The sequence below is a fragment of the Oryzias latipes genome, chromosome 15, assembly GCF_053564925.1.
Source record: "Oryzias latipes strain Hd-rR chromosome 15, Olatipes_Hd-rR_3.1".
Classification (NCBI taxonomy): domain Eukaryota; kingdom Metazoa; phylum Chordata; class Actinopteri; order Beloniformes; family Adrianichthyidae; genus Oryzias; species Oryzias latipes.
This window is the reverse complement of record NC_136251.1, coordinates 10,412,094-10,418,093: the sequence shown is the minus strand read 5'-3', so window position 1 is coordinate 10,418,093 and position 6,000 is coordinate 10,412,094.

The window sequence follows — 6,000 nt, the reverse complement described above, 5'->3', positions numbered from 1 at the left end:
TTTGTTCAGAAATACTCAGTGAGGGCCTGAAAATAAGAGAGTAAAAGAGAATGAATTTAGAAGCTGGGGGCCAAGCGAAGCAAGTGTAATTAAAAGTGCACACACCGGCAAAAATCTGGCTGCTTTCAAGGCAGGGCAGCCGCAGACTTCTTCGGGGAACTCATCACAGTGAGGCAGTGTGTTTGAAGATTTGGAAGGCTCTGCTAACTGACGCTTTAAACGATCTGGGAGGTGCCACCCTTTATGTCGTTCAGTTTGGTGTGATTTTTTTCCACACTTTTTGGAACGATGGCCAATTGTTAAAATAAAGTTAAGAGGGCTGAAATGTTTCCCATCCATTAGGAATGAAGTTGAATCAACCTTTGACATTTTTCTGGTTGTACTGTTCTTCAGAAACAACAATATTTAAAAAGTGATGTTGTTGCTTTGACATAATTGGGCATGAAGAACACAAAAATGACAACAAAATCAAACAAACAAGTTCTGCACACAAGCACGTCCTTGTCCAGAAAAGGGTTTGAATACTTTTCTCCATTTATGTTTGTCTTTTTCTCTTTTCCCAACCATAAATCCAATTATGGATTTAACAGAATCGAGTAAATGTTTACACAATCCTTATAAAGCTTGAGGGAAGAAAACAAATGTAAACAAAAAAAATAAAACAATCCTAATTAAGGAGTCTAACAGAAAATATTATTAGTAAAGAGGTTTTAAGTGAGACCTGCACAGCTGTGAGGTGGTCACTCTTCTTACAGCGAGAAGACCCTGGTTCCAGTCCAAACTGGATCATTTCTGTGTCACATTTGCATGTATGGTATAGTTCCTCAGGTGTGAATGTGTGGCTCTGCGGTGGTATGGAAAACTGACCAGGACGTACTCCACCTCCACCCTGATGTGAGTGGGATAGGTTCCGCCAACAGGACAGGACTAAGTAAGACTAGAATATGGATGGAGGGTAAAGCTAAAGAAACATTTCTGAGAAGGAGGGGAAGAGCATAATAACGAAATAGTAAGAATAAAGAAACAACAGAACAAAAGAAAAAGTGTAAAAGATTTACAAGGCAGAAGCCAGAATCCATAGCCTTGAAGGGAAAAAAAAAGGAAAAGTGTGAAAGGATGTTCGGTTTAGCCCTTCAGATAACACATGACCAGGCTCAGCTGGATGATCAGAGAGGTGGCGTGGCAGACCGGGGTCTGAGAGGATAACTCGGCAAACCATTAGTGCTCCATAAATGATCATTTATGTGTCCATGCTGAAACTGAGCCATAAGAGCTTCATCACCACCGCCAGACTTTTTCCATTAATTACTAGGTCAAAAAAGCAATTTTTGTCTTTGGAGAACAGACTCCATTCTGTCCCAAATTCTCCTCCCCGTGCCTCCCTGACACACACATGAGCTGCAAGTGGAAAAATGCACATAAACGCCTTGCACATTATGCAAAGATACCAGCTGCTGGTAACACCTCCCAAGCAGGCTGGCAAGAGTGCGAGGAGGGATGCGGGGGTAAAGCAAGGCAGAGGCAGAGGGAATGTGAATGGATGGCTGAGTATGTGATGGTGCTACAAAGAGGAGGGGCGAATTCAGAGAGAATAGGACAACACGCAAGACAAGTGTTATTAACACCGACCTTCAGATAAAAAGACCCCTGCTCCAACATACCTTCTTCTATTGACTCTCTTGCTCCTATTAGTATTAAAAAAAACCCAAAGAGAGGATAAATAAAAGTCCACAGAATTGTTGTCAAGATGTTATGATTTTTTTTTAATGATATTTTTCAGTCATATTTGTACTAAGTGCATAATATGGTAAGGACAGAAGTTAACAACGCAGCCCCATCCACAAATGCACCCACAAATTGTATTTGCATGCTCAACCCAGTTTTGCACACGATGCAGGGGACAGGCCAGTGTTTTCAAAGGCATGTCAACTGGACACATTAACTCATAAAATACCCCCTTACCATGAAATATGCAACACCAGGCCACAAAGATGGAAGTTGACTATCCATAATTGATGTAAATGAGGAGCTGTACCACGGGAAAGGCTGCAAATCTGTCCCTCCGTGAGTGCGTGCTGCGGAGGAAACAGACTTACGGACTGAATTCTAAGATGCCAGAGGTAGGGTCATATCTCATGTCACGATGTACCAGTGCTTTTGAAGAGCTGAAGAGCAGCAAGCCATGAAAGAAATGTGGTACAGCGTGTGGAACAGAATTCTGTTCTTCCCAGAGATCCATTGAAATGAGAGAGAAACAAGCTGAAGACGTTAAAGACGGTTTAAGCCCAACAAGGAAACATTTTTGTCCTGACACAACAAAAATCTTCCACACTTACTTCCCATAACCTCACAAGATCCTGATGTGAGTTTTTTTTCCCAAACACTAATCATCCAGTCATCCATTTACTTAACATGCTGATTCCTTTTGGGGTCACGCAGCAGCCAGAGCCTCATCCGGCTACTGTTGGGTGAAGGCGGGGTACACCCTGGACAGGTGAAAAACATGAACAAGCTCGTCTTCGTTTTGTATGTTTCTGTCTAAGTTGTTTCACGGTTGTTTCACTTCACTGGCATGCAAGCAGAATTAATATTTCAGGACGCATAACCACCATATCTTTATCCATCTGCAACTCTGACATGCGAACGACCAAGACTATCATGCTCACATGGAAAGTGTCATGCTAAGTGAGGTCAACGAAAAAAAAATCACTCAAAGAAAGAGTGAAGACAACCAAAACTGTCTTCACTGGCTCTTTAGAAAGAGTGGGTGAGGACAGACAGCCGAAGCTAAGAACAATATATGGGCGTCCTGCAAGGGAAATCACATGGACTGTCATGAGGACACAGATACCAAAGACCAGGATTGAAGCTGCAACTTTGGCACATATAAAACAGTTGCTTTTCAAAGCTTTTTTTTTTATTGTTTCTGTTTGACTTGCTCTGCTTTCCCTAATTCTGCAAGCATACCTGTTTTGTTTTTTTGTCTAAAACTGCATCAACTTTATTTGGTCAAATTTAAAACAAATGTAGGTAATTTTTATTAAAAAAAAATTAGGAAGTGAAACTGTAACTCAACAACTCCAAAGTAATCACAATAGTAAAATGGGACTAAAAATGGAAAAAGGAAAACTGATGTCATCTTTCATGCACCAGGTGTTACGGTTTCTGTTTCTTTGCCCTTGTGCCTTGTTTCCTTTTTGTTCTGTGATGTTTTGAGTTTAACTTCCTGTTTTATTTTGTAGTGTTTCCTGGTTTGTTGTAGTTTTGAGTTTTACTTTGGTCCCCATCCTTCCTGAGAGTTTCCACCTGTGTCTCGTTTGTCTGTATGTATTTAAGTCTTGTCATTCCCTTCCTCCTGTGCTGGTCCATAATATGTAAGTCTGCTCTCCCTGTTTCGAGTTTCGAGTGTTTAGTGTTTCAAGTTTCTAGCCTGCCGTATGCAGTGGTTTTTGGTTTTGTGTCTTTAGTTTTGTTTATTAAAGCCCCCGTTCCTCTGCAACCTCCTGCCTCCTCTCCTCCTCTCCTTCTCTGCACCTGGGTACTCCCTCATCCGCTCCCCGTGACAATTAGTACATGACATTGTTTATGTACTGATAATTCTGATACTGATAAAAAACAGAAAGCAGCGACCATCACATGTCCTGCTTTGCTCTGAATCGTCCAATGCTGCTAGGAGCAGGGCATTTCTGCTGGCTCCATGGGAGCGCGTGCCATGTAAAACACTGCTATCTTAGTGAGCTCATATCCATCGGGCAGGAACTGCGGAGCCGGCAGCAGGAGGAGACACGCAGGGTGGTCCGGGCCTCAATAAACACTCCAGTGGACCGGAGTGGTCTTCTACCGGGGACTTGACGTGCCGCGGGGCAGAAAGTGACTTTCAAATGACAGACAGAATTTGCGCTCAGTGTATTTAAACACCCATGTGCAGTGATGTATGTACCAGAGGATGTTTGATTGGCCCTTCTGCATGTCAATCAAGTCCCGTACTTCTCTGATAGGATTTTGATTCGGTGACGGGTGTTTTAGAAGTACTTTTTTTATTGTTTTGGTTATTTATCTTTGCTGGCCAACAATCTACCTTCATGTCCTTAAAGATCGATCAGTCAATCGCGATTGACATAATGAGCACCCCTGATCTAGCCATACAGTTCTGAGCCAGATGGCAACTCAGATGAGGAAAACAAAGACGTACATGGATCTTGTAATCTACAATTGGATGTATCAAAATGGAGCAGAGCAGGGAGCTTGTGGCCTGGTGATTATAGGTTCTATGTCACAGCTACAAGAATTTGTAGCTGGGCAGTATGGTGGCACAGTGGTTAGCGCTCTTGCCTCACAGCAAGAAGGCTCCCGGTTCAAGGACTTGAAACAGAACATCAATGGGGGACCTTCCTGTTTGGAGTTTGCATGTTCTCCCGTGCATGTGTGGGTTCTCTCCAGGGTCTCCGGCTTCCTCCAACCATCCAACAACATGCTTCAAAGGTCAATTGGCAACTCTAAATTGTCCATAGGTGTGAGTATGAGACTGAATGGATGTGAGATATGTGGACCTGTGACAGACTGGCAACCTGTCCAGGATGTCCCTGCCTTTGCCCACAAGTGACCGGGATAGGCTCCAGCAGCCCCGTGACCCCGAAAGGGACAAAACGGAAGAAGATGAATGAATGAGCTACAAGATTTTTTCCTGACTTATGATTTGAGTAAAGAAAAACCCAGAAACTGACTTTCGAGCGTAATTTTATTTATATATGTCCTCCATGCAAATAAAAGAAAATTTGTATCACAGTGGATCTTTTACAATTCAGTTTCTTAGCAGCGGGGGGGATCTTGTCCTGAACTAAGGTAAACCAGTCATTGTGAAAACCTAAACCAAAGTTGGAATAGAACATGACTGACACAACAACCAGACTTTGATACACAATTGTAGCTGTGTACCTTCATGTGGACCAAGGGTTCTGTATCAAGACCAGGTCTGGAAATTGTTTTGACTGAGCTGAGTCTTTGACCCAGACAAAAACTGAAATTTTTGCAGCAACTTGAACAAGCAGACACTTCACAACTAAATTTACCCTTCTAAAAGCGCAATGTGACAAGTAACTTTGGCTCTTCGGCCCACCTCTTCGGGGCCAAATCAATGGCCGTTGGTTTACCCTTGTTGAGAAAGCCAGAGGGAGCCTGGATCTTACCCCTGCATCTCCTCCACAAAGACTCCAAGGTCGTTGTCTGATTTATGCCAGAAGAGCACATTACCTTTAGATTTTCCATTTTTATAGCCAACCTTTTCCTCTTTCTTCCTCCCACTCTCTTACACAGGTTCTTGTTTTTTGCCATATCTTATGTCAAACAGCAGCCCCTGATCAAGCAATGGTTTTAATCACCCACATACACTCTTTTACCAAGCTCTTACAAGCAAATAGCCATGAAAAATTTACCAGCAATCCCTCATGCTTCGTTTTGCAGCTATTTGTTGTCCAGCATTAAACTGTGTAAAATAATATATTATTGAATTCCGGGGGAGGAGAGTAGAGGGGAGACATTCGGAGGGAGGGCAAGGCACAGAGGGAGACCAAGGTCGGCTTGTTTTGCCTGAGGAGCTGTCGATCAATATCATTTGGTCAATAACTTCTTTATTACTACCACTATAACTCCGAGCAAAATAAATTTAGAGTTAAAACACTTTTCTCTTTCTATCTTTCAGGCTGTAAACACCATTCAAACACTGAACCGTGTGCCAACGAAGATTCAAGAGCCAAATCTCATAAAAGCCAAATGGATGCTCAGCAATGTCAGTTTATGATATTCAAGGAAGAAATTAGATGTGCTGCAGCTACATATTAGCAGATGCCCCTTTTTCATGTTTCAAAGATTGATTATTTCTGTTTTTGCATAATTATTGATTGAGGGCAAAAAGTCCTAATGTCTGATGAGTCTTTAATAGAAGCGCAAACTGATAATGAGAGAGTGCGTAGATTTATGGAGAACTTTGCCCGTAACCCTTTG